This window comes from Staurois parvus, unplaced genomic scaffold, assembly GCF_062004578.1.
Source record: "Staurois parvus isolate SC_StPar_1 unplaced genomic scaffold, SC_StPar_1.0 ptg000187l, whole genome shotgun sequence".
NCBI classification, from domain to species: Eukaryota; Metazoa; Chordata; class Amphibia; order Anura; family Ranidae; genus Staurois; species Staurois parvus.
In genome coordinates, this window is record NW_028317983.1 from 2,282,153 (window position 1) to 2,300,809 (window position 18,657).

General features: G+C 43.1%; 1 long non-coding RNA gene across 2 annotated transcripts in view; it reads right to left on the reverse strand.

The window, feature by feature from the left end:
* LOC149462024 (uncharacterized) overlaps nucleotides 1-10,922 on the reverse strand; it is a 389,135-nt gene extending 378,213 nt beyond the window's left edge. For both annotated transcript variants that reach the window (XR_016312724.1, XR_016312725.1), the window contains exon 1: nucleotides 10,765-10,922. This is a non-coding gene — a long non-coding RNA (uncharacterized LOC149462024). The remainder of the gene's footprint in view (nucleotides 1-10,764) is intronic.
* Between the last annotated feature and the right edge of the window lie 7,735 nt (nucleotides 10,923-18,657).

An 18,657-nucleotide genomic window follows, 5' to 3' on the forward strand; every position in this document is an offset into this window, starting at 1 on the left:
ACATGAATAAAAGTAAGCAAGATGTCATCATTGCTTACTACTAGTGAAATCTGTGAGTGATCACAGAGGTCACATGGTACAAGGCTATTCACCATATACCATGTGGCAAGCTGTGACCAATCACAGCTCTCACAGTATTTCTCAATGGCTGCAAGAATGCAGCCAGAGAGAAGGAGTGCCTTTATAGGTGTAAAAGCAATCAGTGTTAAAAAAAAAAAAAAAAAAATCTTCATCCCCCCCACAAGTAGTACAGTGTCACTATGGTGACACTGTACTGCTAGGGTGACAGTATGTTAAAAAAACAAAAATATTAAAAAATAAAATAAAAATGTAAAAAACATTTTGAAAAATTATAATTTTTGGTTATAAATTAATTTGGGTTTTTTTGGGGGTTTTTTGCGAAAAAGATAACCGAATACATTTTGGCCAAGATTTATGAAGATTATTTATTTGCAAAATTTTATAAGAAAAACACTTTTTTAAAAATTTTTGGGACTTTTTCATTTATATAGCAAAAAAAAAAATAAAAATAAAAATCCCAATGGTGAATAAATATCACCAAAATAAAGTTTTATCTGTCTCAAAAAAATACAAAAAAATTCATATGGGTACAGTGTTGCATGACTACGCAATTGTCATTCAAAATGTGATAGCACTGAAAGCTGAAAATTGGCCTGGACAGGAAGGGGGTAAAAGTGTCTGGACTTGAAGTGGTTAAGGAAGCCTGTTCACTGTGAATGGATCCTTACCCAAGCCAATCACAAGGAAAACGCATCTGCACTGCATTCAGACAACACGGTGTGTTCACATCTGTGTATTTGGTGGGGTGTATTGCAGATATGTTTGTTTATTCTGTATATGGGGGCTGGGGTGCTATGTAGAAAGGAATGGGAATGCAATGTAAATGCATATTGTGATAAGGTATTCCTTAAGTAACACACATTAAAATACAACTTAAAGAGTAACTCCACTTTTGGTGAGAAAAAAAAATGTAGATTGCAGGGAATTTAACCAACTTTGCAGATTCCTACCTTTTGTTATTCTGAAGAAAGCGCTGTTTGTCTGTGTCCATGTGCAAAATGAGTGTAAGTGGGGGTGAATTTATCATTATTAATCAGCTGGTGCACTTGCAGGGTTCTAATGAGGAAAGTGGCAGGGTCTGCATCCCTTTGCCTTTGGGAGTATCTCACCAAAAATGAGTTTTTTGTTGCAGGGGATGCCCAAAATCTGACCTGTATCTTAGTGCAAACTTCTGGGAAAATCAATAAGCCAAGCACACAAGCAAGAAATTACATTTCTGGGGGCGTTTACCATCTGTATACAGAATACCTCCAGGTTGTCATATTGCATTTTACAGAAAATGTCAGCAATGCAGATCACAAAGGAAAGGTCATTTTTAATAACATTCACTTACAATATGTCTTATTATATTATTATTTTTTTTTTTTCCCTTTTGGCTCAGTTCACACTGCCACGACTTGGAATCTGACTTGTGAGACCCCAAGTCGCATGACATGTGAATTCCCATGTTAGTCAATGACAGCTGTCTTAATTAGCACCACTGAAGTCGCTCAGACTTTAGAAAAGGTTCCTGTACTACTTCAAGGGGACTTCTGTCCGACTTGTGCCCATAGACTTTAATAAGTCGCTTCCAAGTCAGATCCTCATCTATATTGATGCGATTTGAATCCGACATTACAGGAAGATTACCCAGGCAAAGTCACATGGCATGAAAAGTAAAAAAAAAATATTTAGTTTTTTTGGTAAAAAAAAAAAGGCGGGAAAATGCAGGAAAACAATGCTAAATGCTAAAGCAAAATCACAAAAAAAAGCTAAAAAACTCATGTTTTTAACGTGACTTGACACAGCTAACGTTGCCAGCGTTAGCCAGGGGCGGACTGACAACTCATGGGGCCCCCGGGGCAATAGGGGATCATGGGACCCGTGTCCTTGCCCAAACTAAAAAAAGCCTATGAAAAAGGTACCAGGGGCATCTCATGGGGCCCCCTACTGACCCCGGGCCCTCGGGCAGTGCCCGACTTTCCAAATGGTCAGTCCGCCCCTGGTGTTAGCAATACATCTCGTGTGCATGAGGGCTAATAGTCTCAAAGCTGCAAGGTCACTTTTTTTTTTATTTTATACATGCACATACTTACCTTCCCTTCCCCGTCTCACCACTCCGTTCACCATGTGTAAGCTCCAAGTCACTTCAGATGGAGCTTACCCTAGGTTCACACCTATGCAGGATGCGCTTGAGGCATTTCTGCACTGTGTTTTGCGTTGCGTTTTTGACGCGTTTTGCTTTTTTTCCCCTTTTTATTTATTTTTCTTGTTTCTAGGCAGATTTAAAACACAAAATGCATCAAAAACGTGGTAAAAAAACATAAAAACCGCAATACATGCTTTTCTGCAGCATTCCCATTGAAGTCTATAGAACCAAAAACGCAACGTTTTGCGTTCAAAAAAAGTCCCTGACCCTTTCCAAAAACTGCACCGGGTGAAAACGCAGAGGTGTGAACCTGTCCCATAGGAAATCATGTTAAATGGACTATACTGCGTTTATGCAAAACGCAGCAGGAAACACTTAGGTATGAACCTGGGGTTGCACAGGGGTGAGGGCCTCCCACGTGACAGCGCTGGGCCAAAGCACCAGTGCCATCGCATGGAGGTAGTCACATTCTCCTTCACCCCTAGGAGTACCAGGAGTTTCTTTTCCATCTCAGCGGAGGAATGGAGAAGGAGAGCATGCACTGTTACTTTCCTGGTCATAACTTCGGCAACAAGTCCTGTACTAGGCAGGCCGGTCGGATCCCGGACAGGTGGAAACCCCACCAGGCCTTAGAGCAGTGGTTCTCAACCTGTGGGTGGCGACCCCTTTGGGGGTCGAATGACCCTTTCACAGGGGTCGCCTAAGACCATCGGGGAAAACACATATTTCCGATGTGTAATGAGCAGCTACTGTGTAGAAAGCAGCTACTGTGTAGAAAGCAACTACTGTGTAGAAAGCAGCAGTATTGGAGGTAAAACGACACTCATGAATTATAATTACTGGATAAATAATTTTATGGTTGGGGGTCACCACAACATGAGGAACTGTATTAAAGGGTCGCGGCATTAGGAAGGGTGAGAACCACTGCCTTAGAGGCTTAGCACACTAGAGATCCTGATACGGGTGACAACAAGATTGCTTTACAGAGGGGAAAAATACTACCCGTCTCCAAGCTTTTGGCCGGTGACATTGCACAGCTTTTCCATCAACGCCGGAGTAGTCATCCATCCAGTGAGGGTTGCTGTAATAAGTGAATAATATTTTCTGCACTTTTTGGCGATATCGTCCTATTCAACGTCTGGATCGCCAGTGTGGCACGGACCATACAGCAGTCGGCTGACAATCCCAGAAGAAAGATACCCTGTCACATGACAAACTTTACGGTGACATTGAGGGTATATCTGCACCAGATACACTGGGGTGCGTTTGTGAGCAACCATGAAAATAATGGTTCCTTATGAATGCAGTTCAGATCAGTGCGTTGCATTTACCCAGCGCTGAAAAAAAAAAAAGTATGGCACTACTTTTTTCAGGGCAGTGCAACACAACGCCTTCAAATGCACGCAAATGTGCATAAAGTTTACATGTTCTCCCTGTGCCTGAGTGGGTTTCCTCCGGGTACTCCGGTTTCCTCGCACACTCCAAAGACATGCAGGTAGGATAATTGGATCCTGTCTAAATTGTCCCTAGTATGTGTATGTATGAATGTGAGTTAGGGACCTTAGATTGTACGCCCCTTGAGGGTTAGGGACTGATGTGAATGTAATATATATGTAAAGCGCTGCGTAAATTGACGGGGCTATATAAGTACCTGAAATAAATGAAATGCAAGGCAAACAAGGAAAAAAAAAATACAGGAACCAATGAAACACATGCAAAATGCACACTACTGCATTCCAACTCATTACAAAAAACGCAACACGCATATATGAACGGATGTTGTGGTGTGAATGAGACCCGTTAAGGCTACTTTCACTCTGATCCACCGCAAAAACGTATAGGCGCTTTTACCGCGCTTCCTGGGCGTTTTTTAAAGGACACATGACTTAAAAACTGCATCAAAAACTCTTCTCAGAGGCGTTTCTAAGGCTCTTTTCAAGCGGTTTCCATTGATTTCAATGGGAAGAGGCATTTCTGGGGGTTTTTTTTTTTTTTTTTAACTCCCCAAACATGTCCCAAAGATGCTGCAAGCGGGAGTTTTTACACCGCCCTGCAAGTGCAACACCTCAGTGTGCAAACAGACATAGATATACATTCACATACATAGGGAAGCATTTTTTTGTAGCTTTTCAGGTGCTTTTTTAACGCAAAAATGCTTGAAAAACTCTTCAGTGTGAAAGTAGCCTAATCTGCCTTTGCTTTGCTATCCCTGGTTCCTCCTTTCCCGCCTCACCAACATGCGAATGTTTTTTTTACACAAGACCGTTTCATTTCCATTATACACTTTATTTTAGATCCAGTGACATCATCACTGGGTCTCTATATTTCTCTATACAATGCAGGCAGATCATGACTGGTGGGAGGGGCTGGCATGATGCTGTACATAGCTTCCTGAACACATCACAGCACTCTGCCTCAGTACTCCTCCCAAGAGCCCTCAGCTCTGCTGCAAGCAGTGAGTTATACAAATAAAAGCTTTGATAGGTGAATGACAGTCTGGAGGAGTGGGCGTTCCTAGGCCGTCTGTATTTGTATAAAGACCGCTCTAGGTGATGTCCACACGGGCGGACTGACAACTCATGGGGCCCCCGGGCAATAGGGGATCATGGGGCCCCTGTGTCTTTGCACAAATTCAAAAAAGCCTATGAAAAAGGTACCAGGGGCATCTCATGGGGCCCCCTACTGACTCCGGGTCCTCGGGCAGTGCCCGAGTTTCCAAATGGTCAGTCCGCCCCTGTGTCCACGTGTGATGCTGAGCCTCCATTTTTCATAAAAAACGTAAATCCGATGAATGAAAAGGGTAGGCCAGGGGCAGTCAGGCTGGGTAGGAAAGTGGTAGATGATGCCAAGCGACCTCCAGCCAGGGAATGAAGCTCGCTGCAGTTTCTAATGCACAGTGTAGTGAGAAGCTCACAGTGTGCAGTGAAATCAGAGTAAGCAATTCCAGTACAGGAGAGTCAATACAACTCTGCAAGACTGAAGGTAAAGCTGGAGTTCACCTTAAAAAAAAAAAAAAGGTTCAAAGCTTTATCATTAAGTACAATGGACAACAACATGCCTGCCACAAGGGTCCAAGATGCTAATTATTGGCAAAGTTATAGAATGATAAAATGCAGGCCACCCAATAAGCCCCAGTATGCCAGGACTGATCATTTCTCAGCAAATGCCGCAATGGGCCTATTCTTGCTATAGGTGCAGGCCATTTACATACCTTCCAAAGCCTGACTGGAATACTTCTAGGACGTTGCTAGGATGTTGCTAAGGGAGGCTAAGAAAAAGCTCCTCCTGGCAACATCCTAGCAACATCCTATAAGTATTCCAGTCAGGCTTTGGGAGGTATATAAATGGCCTGCACCTATAGTAAGGGAATTGTGGGGAAAAAAAAGGACGTACATTTAATTTGGGTGCAGCGCTGCATGACCATGCAATTGTCAGTTAAAGTAACGTGGAACCGTAACGCAAAAAATGGCCTGGTCAGGAAGGGGGGTAAATCCTCAGGAGGGCAAGTGGTTAATAAACTTTATTAGTCCGGGTAGTGTGTACACCTCACCGGGCCGCCATACTCATCACCTGTGGTAAGGTGAGGAGTCTCTAGCGGAGTGTACACGCCAGTCTGTACACTTGGGCCTAGTTGGCAAAATGGAGCTTTTTTTTAACTAATGTTATTAAAGGGTTAGATCATGTTTACCAAAAAGCTACCTATGCAGGTAAATATTGCTTGCAAATAAAAACAAACTTTGCAGCTCTGACTAAAGTTGAATAACGCCCTTGCTATAGGTGCAGGCCATTTACATACCTCCCAAAGCCTGACTGGAATATTCCCAGGACATTGCTAGGATGTTGCTAAGTGAGACCTAGATGTTACTGTTCACCTCCACCTTTTCTGATTCCGACCCCCTCGTGTGCTCTCTCTCTCCCCTGATACAGTAGCTCTAAGCTCAGTGTTTGAGAGCTCACTGCTGTGATGAAGAAGTAGCAACTAGGCCTCACTTAGTAACGTCCTGGGAGTATTCCAGTCAGGCTTCCAAAGGCCTACACCTATAGCAAGGGCTTTATTCAACTTTAGTCACAGCTGCACAGTTTGTATCTACAGGTGCCCCTCATCTACATAGGCAGCTTTTTGGCAAAGGTGAACTAACTTACCTGTGGTAAGATGGGGAGTCTCTAGCAGAGTGTTGCGTCATGCTGCGTCACGCTGCCAGATCTCAATTCCCTACCCAGCCTCTCTTTCAGATGGACCCAGTGGAGGACCTCTTGTCTCAGGGTAATCTTGATAATGTTGAATAACGCCCTTGCTATAGGTGCAGGCCATTTATACCTCCCAAAGCCTGACTGGAATATTCCCAGGACATTGCTAGGATGTTGCTAAGTGAGACCTAGATGTTACTGTTCACCTCCACCTTTTCTCTGATTCCGACCCCCTCGTGTGCTCTCTCTCTCCCCTGACGCAGTAGCTCTAAGCTCAGTGTTTGACTCCTGTGATGAAGGAGTAGCAACTAGGCCTCACTTGGCAACGTCCTGGGAGTCAGGCTTCCAAAGGCCTACACCTATAGCAAGGGCTTTATTCAACTTTAGTTAGAGCTGCACAGTTTGTTTGTATCTACAGGTGCCCCTTATCTGCATAGGCAGCTTTTTGGCAAAGGTGAACTAACTTACCTGTAGTAAGGTGGGGAGTCTCTAGCGGAGTGTACACGCCACTCTGTACACTTGGGCCTAGTTGGCAAAATGGAGCTTTTTTACCAATGTTACTAAAGGGTTGGTTCACGTTTACCAAAAAGCTACCTATGCAGGTAAGTAATGTTTGTAAATAAAAACAAACTGTGCAGCTCTGACTATAAAGTTGAATAACGTTGGACCTCCATTACTTAGTCTATAGAGGAGCTAGGGCATATGACACTGTGCAAGGCCCAACCAGGGCAACTTTAAAGGTTTGGACGGCTGCTAGACGTCGATTTTTATGTGATCCGTGTTGGTCCCCTGCTTAACCTGTTTGGGGTAACCCTAGCTTAGCTCACTTTCGGTTTGTTCCTGATTCCCGGGTTTGGGCACAAATATGGTATAAAAACTCTCCATGACATTATGCCTGCGGGCACATTCCTAGCCTTCTCTCAGCTCTCTGTCGTTTCGTTTGCCAGGTTGGATGTTCTTCAATCACATCCAATTGCGTCATGCTGCCAAATCTCAATTCCCTACCCAGCCTCTCCTTCAGATGGATCCAGTGGAGGACCTCTTGTCTCAGGGTACTCTTGATAAAGTTGTATAACGCCCTTGCTATAGGTACAGGACATTTACATACCTCCCAAAGCCTGACTGGAATATTCCCAGGACATTGCTAGGCTGTTGCTAAGTGAGGCCTAGATGTTACTGCTCACCTCCATCGTTCTGAATCAGACCCCCTCGCATGCTCTCTCTCTCCCTTCTCAAGCAGTAGCTCTAAGCTCAGTGTTTGAAAGCTCAGTGTTTGAGAGCTCACTACTGTGATGGAGGAGGTGAGCAGTAGCAACTAGGCCTCACTTAGCAACAACCTGTGAGTATTCCAGTCAGGCTTCCAATGGCCTACACCTATAGCAAGGGCTTTATTCAACTTTAGTCAGAACTGCACAGCTTGTTTGTGTCTACAGGTGCCCCTTATCTGCATAGACAACTTTTTGGTAAAGGTAAACTAAGTAACTTACCTGTAGTAAGGTGCGGAATCTCTAATGGAGTGTATACACCACTCTGTACCCTCGGGCCTACTCTGCAAAGCTTGTTATTAATAGCCAAGGTGGAATTTGTTTTTTGCAGTAAAGGTATCAACCTTAAACATCAGTAATGTGGTGTGCGGCCTATGTTTGTACTGCCATAAACATTTTCATATCTGGTGTGCCCCAGAGTCAGCTTTGCACCCCTTAGTTTGTTCACACATCCAAGGCCACCTTCAAGTGGTGCCACCAAAACCTGAAAAGAATATGCTGGAACTTTTAGTTCCTCACACGCTATTATGTGCTGGCTATGTTATGTACAGAGAAAATGTAAATGTCAGCATACGTGGTGCGCGGCCTACGTTTGTATTGTGTCCTATAGATTGTGGATGGGGCGAGCCCTGGAGTCCACTTTGCGCCCCTAAACACAGCCGAGGCAGACTTGCGGAGGTACAACCAAAACCTAAAAAGGCTATACTGGAACTTCTAGTTCTTAGCAAGCCGATACAGGCTGGCTAGATTAAGTATAGAGAAACCTTCAATGTAAACGTGGTATGAGGCCCACATTGTGTGGTGCCCTACATATTTTAGACAGGGCGAGCCCTGGAGTCAACTTTGCGCCCCTAACTTGTTCACACAGCCGAGGTAGAGTTGAGGCGGTGCAACCAAAACCTGAAAAGACTATGCTGGAACTTTTAGTTCCTCACAAGCCACTATGTGCTGGCCATGTTATGTACAGAGAAAACATAAACGTCAGTATATGTGGTGCGCAGCCATCGTTCGTATTGTGTCCTTCTGGGGTTGGATCAAGCCCCGGAGTCAACTTTGCACCCCTAACTTGTTCACACAACTGATGCAGCCTTGAGGCGGTGCAACCGAAACCTAAAAAAGGCTATGCTGTAACTTCTAGTTCTCCGCACACTGATACAGGCTGGCTAGAATATGTATAGAGAAATCTTAAATGTATACGTGGTGTGCGGCCTACATTTTATGGTGTCCTACAGATTCCAGACCATGTGAGCCCCGATTCAACTTTGCGCCCCTAACTTGTTCACACAGCCGAGGAGGAGTTGAGGTGGTGCAACCAAAACCTGAAAAGGCTATGCTGGAACTTTTAGTTCCTCACAAACCACTATGTGCTAGCTATGTTATATACAGAGAAAACGTAAACGTCAGTATATGTGGTGCACGGCCTTCATTCGTATTGTGTCCTTCTGGTTGGGTCAAGCCCCGGAGTCAACTTTGCACCCTTAACTTGTTCACACAACTGATGCAGCCTTGAGGAGGTGCAACCAAAACCTAAAAAAGGCTATGCTGAAACTTTTAGTTCCTCTCGTGATGTTACAGGCTGGCTAAGTAAGGTGCAGAGATGTAGCTAAGTTCTGGACGACAGAACTGAATATGGCCGCTCCATGGGTCCCTGCCAAAAGCACGAGGCTTTAAAAGTAAGTAAACTGGCAAAATTGCTTGCGACTGACATCCAAGGAACTACGCTTCCCAGCATGCCACTGCTGGCTTTCTTGTATTGTACAGCTTTTTCCAAAAAACGCTATAATAACCGTATCCGTAAATAGACCGGTCAAGAGAAAATGGCTGCCAAAGAGAGCATGCCAAAGCCACGAGGTGCTAACCATGGGCCAAATGCCAGAATCCTGCAGCCCTGGCAGCCTGCGGCCTACACTGGCCAAGGAACTACAAATTCCAAGATGCCTGCCAACACACAGGGGACTTGTAGTCCTTTGACTGCTACTGCTGCAGATTGGTCGTCATTCCCACAGATTTTCTGTTTTTATCAAAGCAAATTCTTAGGTTTGACCCGATGCCAGCTTGCCTCCTGCGAGACGAGGATTCCTACGAATGCACAATCCTTTTCTTTCCTGCTCTCTAGGCCAGCCATGTGCTTCCCAAGGCCGAAAATAGATGCAGCCAGGCCTTGCACTTTTCAGACAGAATGCCACCCCCCCCTGAAAAAAGAACTGATTCGATGCCAGCCATGCCACCTCATCTGTGCCCACTCTCTATCCAAGTAATAAAGGCGCCTTTGAATTTCGAAGGGGAACAACTGACAACAAATGGGTCTTTTTTGGAGTTTTGACAGATCGGGATTATAATAAAGTATATTTTATAAGATATGATGCATTCAAAACCTTAGCAGCTCCGCAATGGTCGTACGACTCGATTACAGGCCTGAAAATGGGCCAAATCCCAATCCCTGGTAAAATAAGTCATGTATAACACAGATGTAAGAGTTTAGAATACGATAAACCCTTTTACGAGTCGCACCACATTCAAAGGTAAACTGGTGGATAAAGCATACAGCACAAAGTACCAAACGTTACAAGCACAATTTTTCTTTGCCATGTGCTTTGACAATAACGTTTGCAGCCTCAATTCCCTAATAACCCTCGAACTCCTCGAAAAACCTTCCATATCCAACTAAAAGCATCCCTTTCCCTAGCCCTGTAAACAAATATGCACCTTCTTTTTGTTTCATTATCAATAATCCTCGGTATGTCGATAGTGAAAGGCACACAAAAATGGCAGCCTCGGGGTGGGGGTGTTGAAAGAGGCACGTCCTCTGCAAGGGTTAAAAATAAACTCAAGTCCATATAAAAATAACAAACGTAAACTAGGCCACGACTTGGAGGGGGGGGTGGTGTGGGTACACAAGCCTCAGCATCTTGGTAAATAACTGAAAAAGCGGATTTTTACGGTAACAAGAGCGACCGCGTTTTTGACTTTTGCGTCAAAACGCAACGTTGATCGCTTACGCAAAAGGGACGAAAGGTTTTCTGCTGTTCCTAGTACCATCACTACTTGGAAAGTCAGTGATTTTGTCTAATGAAGAAATAACCATAGAAGATCGATACTTACACGTCGGGGTGCCCTTCGTTCCGGAGGGGGGGGGTGTACGGCATCGTATAATCCATGGGAGGAAAGTAAACCCGGGTGCGCTGAAATAATAAGTCCCCAGATGAGAAGGTTTGCCCAGCAGCTTCCATGTGCTCCAAGTAGCACGCGCTCAGCTCAGTTGAACAATCTACTGTCGGTCAGGACTGACGTCACATGCACACAGACAGGCAAACACACACACCCCCCTGACTGCCTACAGCCATACACCGCTCACTAGGAAGACAGGCTCTGGTGATGCTGCAGCACAAACATTGCAGAGCCTAGCACTGGCTGATGGGGTGGGTGGATGGTTTTTTTTGGAAGCACAAGATTTGTGCACAGCTGCAGATGGATTTTTGTAAGATAGACGTTAGATCCTTTAGGACTTTTTGGAGGAGTATGAAGACAAAAGAACCTTGAGGGACTCCAACTATGAACCTACAGGGAGTGTATTGAGAGCCATTTACTGGACTTGCCAAAGTTCTACGATTCCGACAGTTCTGCAACTCATGTGCAAAGTCACCGTAGTTGTGTTATTGCGCTTGTAACAAAAAAGTTGCTCTATGTGAGTTTGTTTCTATGTGCAACAGTTGAAGATTGAACATTTTTTAAAAGATCTACTCTACTATTGTTTAGTAATGAACTCCGAGGGGATTGGATCCAAAGTTCCGAAGTTCTGCAACTCATGTGCAAGGTCTCTGTAGTTGTAATAGTCCACTTGTAACAAAAGGAGTTGCTGCATGTAATAGTTTTGTTTTTATTTGCAACAGCTGATGATTGACAAGCTTGTAAGAGATCTACTCTAAGGTTCATCTTCACTCTTCCATTGGCTCCAAAGACCAGTCTAGGGGTTTCTTTTTGGGTTGTTATCGGGAACTATGAACTTGGATAGGAATGGGGGGCATGGGATCTACTCTAAGGTTGACTAGTGAAGAGCTCACATGGGTTTGGATCCAAAGTTCTAAGATTCCGACAGTTTTGCAACTCATGCGCAAGGCCGCTGTAGTTGTATTAGTGCACTTGCAATGAAAAGGTTGCTGTATGTGATACTTTGTATTTATTTGTAACAGTTGATGACTGACAAGCTTTCAAGAAATTGACTTTCCAATTGGCTAGTGATGTGCTAAGATGGTTTTGGATCCAAAGTTCCAAAAGTTCTGCAACTCATGTGCAACGTCACCGAAGTTGTATCAGTGCACTTTCAACAAAAAGAGTTGGTGTATGTGATACATTGTATTTATTTGCAACAGTTGATGATTGACAAGCTTGCAGAAGATCTACTCTACCGTTGAGTAGTGAAGAGCTCAGTGAAGACCTACAAAAAAGTAAGGATCTCTTGAAAGCTTATCCAGAAAAATAAACTTTTAACATATCACACGTCCATTCTGATCAGATCCAGCTCAATGGTAGTCTATGGGCAGGTGCATGTAAACAAATTAACGTGATTACCTCCAAGTCCATCTAGGTCTGAATAAAAATATGAGTTCTCTTTCATTCTTTTAGACCTAAATGCGACAGTTTAGAGGTGTTGCGCACCCCTGAAAGATCCGCTGGTGAATTGAATCTTATTTCCCCCCTTAGAACATACACAGCCAGACACACATCATCTTCTTCACTCTTCCACTGGCTCCAAAGAACAGTCTAGGGGTTTCTTTTTTGGTTATCGGGAACTATGAACTTGGATAGGAATGGGGGGCATGGGATCTACTCTAAGGTTGACTAGTGAAGAGCTCACATGGGTTTGGATCCAAAGTTCTAAGATTCCGACAGTTTTGCAACTCATGCGCAAGGCCGCTGTAATTGTATTAGTGCACTTGCAATGAAAAGGTTGCTGTATGTGATACTTTGTATTTATTTGTAACAGTTGATGACTGACAAGCTTTCAAGAAATCGACTTTCCAATTGGCTAGTGATGTGCTAAGATGGTTTTGGATCCAAAGTTCCAAAAGTTCTGCAACTCATGTGCAACATCACCGAAGTTGTATCAGTGCACTTTCAACAAAAAGAGTTGCTGTATGTGATACATTGTATTTATTTGCAACAGTTGATGATTGACAAGCTTGCAGAAGATCTATTCTACCGTTGAGTAGTGAAGAGCTCAGTGAAGACCTACAAAAAAGTAAGGATCTCTTGAAAGCTTATCCAGAAAAATAAACTTTTAACATATCACACGTCCATTCTGATCAGATCCAGCTCAATGGTAGTCTATGGGCAGGTGCATGTAAACAAATTAACGTGATTACCTCCAAGTCCATCTAGGTCTGAATGAAAATATGAGTTCTCTTTCATTCTTTTAGACCTAAATGCGACAGTTTAGAGGTGTTGCGCACCCCTGAAAGATCCGCTGGTGAATTGAATCTTATTTCCCCCCTTAGAACATACACAGCCAGACACACATCATCTTCTTCACTCTTCCACTGGCTCCAAAGAACAGTCTAGGGGTTTCTTTTTTGGTTATCGGGAACTATGAACTTGGATAGGAATGGGGGGCATGGGATCTACTCTAAGGTTGACTAGTGAAGAGCTCACATGGGTTTGGATCCAAAGTTCTAAGATTCCGACAGTTTTGCAACTCATGCGCAAGGCCGCTGTAATTGTATTAGTGCACTTGCAATGAAAAGGTTGCTGTATGTGATACTTTGTATTTATTTGTAACAGTTGATGACTGACAAGCTTTCAAGAAATCGACTTTCCAATTGGCTAGTGATGTGCTAAGATGGTTTTGGATCCAAAGTTCCAAAAGTTCTGCAACTCATGTGCAACATCACCAAAGTTGTATTAGTGCACTTTCAACAAAAAGAGTTGCTGTATGTGATACATTGTATTTATTTGCAACAGTTGATGATTGACAAGCTTGCAGAAGATCTACTCTACCGTTGAGTAGTGAAGAGCTCAGTGAAGACCTACAAAAAAGAAAGGATCTGTTGAAAGCTTATCCAGAAAAATAAACTATTAACATATCACACGTCCATTCTGATCAGATCCAGCTCAATGGTAGTCTATGGGCAGGTGCATGTAAACAAATTAATGTGATTACCTCCAAGTCCATCTAGGCCTGAATGAAAATAGATGAGTTCTCTTTCATTCTTTTAGACCTAAATGCGACAGATTGGAGGTGTAGCGCACCCCTGAAAGATCCGCTGGTGAACTGAATCTTATTTCCCCCCTTAGAACATACACAGCCAGACACACATCATCTTCACTCTTCCACTGGCTCCAAAGATCAGTCTAGAGGTTTCTTTTTGGGTTTTTATTGGGAACTATGAACTTGGATAGGAATGGGGGGCATGGGATCTACTCTAAGGTTGACTAGTGAAGAGCTCACATGGGTTTGGATTCAAAGTTCTAAGATTCCGACAGTTCTGCAACTCATGCTCAAGGCCGCTGTAGTTGTATTAGTGCACTTGCAACAAAAAGGTTGCTGTATGTGATACTTTGTATCTATTTGTAACAGTTGATGACTGACAAGCTTTCAAGAAATAGACTTTCCAATTGGCTAATGATGTGCTAAGATGGGTTTGGATCCAAAGTTCCAAAATTCCAACAGTTCTGCAACTCATGTGCAATGTCACCGAAGTTGTATTAGTGCACTTTCAACAAAAAGTTTGCTGCATGTGATACTTTGTATTTATTTGCAACAGTTGATGATTGACAAGCTTGCAAGTGATGTACTCTACCGTTGATTAGTGAAGAGTTCAGATGGGTTTGGATTCAAAGTTCTAAGATTCCGACAGTTCTGCAACTCATGCGCACGGTCGCCGTAGTTGGATTAGTGCACTTGTAACAAAATAGTTGCTGTATGTGATACTTTGTTTTTATTTGCAACAGTTTATCATTCACAATTTTTCAAGAGATCAACTCTACCGTTAACTAGTGATGAACTCAGAGGGGATTGGATCCAAAGTTCCGAATTTCCAAAAGTTCAGCAACTCATGTGCAGGGTCTCTGTAGTTGTAATAGTCCACTTGTAACAAAAGAGTTGCTTCATGTGATAATTTGTTTTTATTTGCAACAGTTTGTCAGTAACAAGCTTTCAAGACATTGACTTTCCCATTGGATAGTGATGTGCTTAGATGGGTTTGGATCCAAAGTTCTGCAACGCATGTGTAAAGTCACCGTAATTGTATTTGTGCACTTTCAACAAAAAGGTTGCTGTATGTGATACTTTATATTTATTTGCAACAGTTGATGATTGACAAGCTTGCAAGACATCTACTCTACTGTTGACTAGTGAAGAGCTCAGATGGGTTTGGTTCAAAGTTCTAATATTCTGACAGTTCTGCAACTCATGCGCAAGGTCCCCGTAGTTGTATTAGTGCACTTGTAACAAAAGAGTTGCTGTATGTGAAACTTTGTGTTTATTTGCAACAGTTTTGTGTTTATTTGCAAGAGATGTACTCTACCGTTGATTAGTGGAGAGTTCAGATGGGTTTGGATTCAAAGTTCTAAGATTCCGACAGTTCTGCAACTCCATGCGCACGGTTGCCGTAGTTGGATTAGTGCACTTGTAACAAAATAGTTGCTGTATGTGATACATTGTTTTTATTTGCAACAGTTCATCATTCACAATTGTTCAAGAAATCTACTCTACCATTGTCTAGAGATGAGCTCAGATGGGTTTGGATCGTAGTCTGAACCTACATGAGCGAGCTTGCCAGGAGCTGTCACCTGTACTGGGCCAGCCATCTGAGGCCAGGGCATTTCCTAATGGATATGTATACGTGCAACTACAGGGAAGGAAATGCCTCTGATGCTAATGAGTACAGGTGACAACTTCCTGGCAGGCTCGCTATGTTGGGTTTGAATCAGGGTCCGAACCCATCTGAGCTCATCCTTAGTGTTGACCTACAAAAAAGAAAGGATCTCTTGAAAGCCTATCCAGAAATATAAACTATTAACATATCACACGTCCATTCTGATCAGATTCAGCTGAATGGTAGTCTATGGGCAGATGAATGTAAACAAATAAACGTGATTACCTCCAAGTCTATCTAGGTCTGAATGAAAACAGATGAGTTCTCTTTCATTCTTTTAGACCTAAATGAGACAGATTGGAGGTGTAGCGCACCCCCGAAAGATCTGCTGGTGAATTGAGTCCTATTTCCCCCCTTAGAGCACACACAGTCAGGCACGCATCATCTTCTTCACTCTTCCACTGGTTCCAATGAACAGTCTAGGGATTTTTTGGGGGGGGGGGGGTTTTATTGGGAACTATGAAATTGTATAGGAATGGGGGCATGGGATACCTTGAAAATTGTGAAACTGAACAACTTGAGGATTTCTCAACTTTTAGCTGCACAGTACACAAAAAGTGAATGTCCCATAGGATCTCTATGCTGATGGTGACTTGTACTCCTTCCAGAGTTTAAAAGCTACACACAATCACTACTCTTCGGCACTGGGGTCATTTTACTTGATTACATGTGAAATATTGTCCCCCCCTGCATTTCTGTCAGATAATGCACCACTTTGCCCAGAAAATTGTTGCAGTTACAAATGTTTAGGCATTCTCATGTTTATTTCTTTTGTTTGTATTGGTATGACACAAAAAGTGTAGAAACAAAAAGCCAAGTCTGACACATTCCACGCAAAACACCAAAAAAGGACTGGACAAAATTATTGGCATCCTCAATTTAATATTTGGTAGCACACCCCTTGGAAAAAATAACTGAAATCAATCACTTCCTGTGACCATCAGTGAGTTTCTTCTTTCGCCAACTACTACAGGTCTCTCAGATTGGAAGGGTTCCTTTTCCCAACTGCTGTTTTGAGCTGTCTCCACAAGTGTTCTATGAGATAGAGATCTGGACCCATTGCTGGCTAATTTAGTCCTCTCCAGCGTTTTGTCTGAAACCATTTCTGGGTGCTTTTTGATGTGTGCTTTGGGTCATTGTCCTGCTGTAAGACCCATAACCTCTGATGAAGCCCCAACTTTCTGACACTGGGCCCTACATTGCACCCCAAAATTATTTGGTAGTCTTCAGATTTTATAATGCCATGTACACAGTCAAGGCATCCAGTGCCTGAAGCAGCAAAGCAACCCCAAAACATCAGTGAACCTCCACCATGTGTGACTGTAGGGACTGGATTCTTTTCTTTAAAGGCCTCATTTCTTTTTCTGAAAACAGTAGAATGAGGGGATTTACCAAAAAGCTGTCATTTTGTTTCGTCTGTCCACAGCACAGTCTCCCAAAAGGATTTTGGCTTCCTCAGGTAAGTTTTAGCAAACTCCAATCTGATTTTTTTATGTTTCTGTGTCAGCAGTGGGGTCCTCCTGGATCTTCTACCATAGCATCACTTTTCATTCAGATGGCGATGTATAGTGCGAGCTGACACAGGTGTACTCTGTGCCTGAAGGTCAGCTTGAGCTTGTCTGGAAGCTGATAGAGGTTCTTTATCCACCATTCAAACAATACTTCATTGCAATCTTTGATCATTTTTTCTCTTTCGTCCACATCCAGGGAGATTAAGTATAGAGCCATGGGCTGTAAACTTCTTGACAATGTTGCACACAGTGGACACAGGAACATTAAGATCTCAGGAGATGGACTTGTAACCTTGAGAGATTGTCCATGCTTTTCCACAATTTTTGTTCTCAAATCTTCAGACAATTCCTTACTGCTCTTTCCCTTCTCCATATGGCACACAGAGACACACAACAGAATGCTTGAATCAGTTTTTCACCATTTAAACTGGTTGCCAGTGTGATTTATACATTGTCAGCACCTGGTAATTGATACAGGTGAGTTTAATTACAAATTACAGGAGCATCACAAACTTGGAATGCAATTATTTCTTACAGTTTTGAGAAGGTGCCAATAATTTTGTCCAGTCTATTTTTGGAGTTTTGGATGGAATGTGTCAGATTTGTTTTTCCACTTTTTTTTTCTCCACCAATACAAACAAAAGATATAAACATGAGAATGCCTAAACATTTGTAATTGCAACAATTTTTGGGGCAAAGTGGTGCATTATCTGACAGAAATGCAGGAGTGCCAATATTTATGGACATGACATATCTCAGGGTAAGTTTCCAGATGGTGACCACAGTGGACCTATCAAAAGCCGTTTGAGAGGGTGAAGCTCCATGAACACATTTGTTTTTTTTAACCTCCCTGGCGGTATTCCCGAGTGTAGCTCGGGGTAAAGTTTCAGTACCACAAGCGGTAACCCCGAGCTACACTCTTGCTTACCATGCGGCGCTGCTCCGCGATCCCTCGGTCACTTACCTTGTCCTGCGCTCCTGCGATGTCCCTCCTGCAGTGTCCCCGGCAATGTCCTCTGGCGGATGCTGGCATCTGTCATCTGGGTTCCGTCCCCTGCAAGCGCCGGGACGTACGGGGAACGGAATGGCAGGAAATTTGAAAATGACAAAAAGTGACAGTCACAAAAATCACTAAAATCACATAGTAAAACATTCCTGTATCAAACCATTTCACATACATTTTGTCCCGAGTGCTTTGTCCGGCGCCCTGCCTGCATTTTTACTGTTCTTTCTACCTGGAAACTGAGAAACGTCCATGGCGTCCAAAAAGCGTCCCTTTAGGTCAAAAGCAGTTTTAGACCGGCTAGAGAACAGCGATAGTAAATCAGAACCACTTGCAGAATTGAGTGATAATGATTTGTGGGGAAATTCATCATCAGACACTGAAAACGATTTTGCGACTTTGCTCAGTGATGTGTGAACTTGGCGCTCTATTTCAAATTTCAGTGTTTTGGGTTTGATTATATTATTGAAATAAATGTATTATTATTATTACCGTATTTGCCGGCGTATAAGACGACCCCCTACTTTTCCTGTTAAAATATAGGGTTTGAGCTATACTCGCCGTATAAGACTACCCCTCTTCCAACGCACACCAAATAAAAATGAAA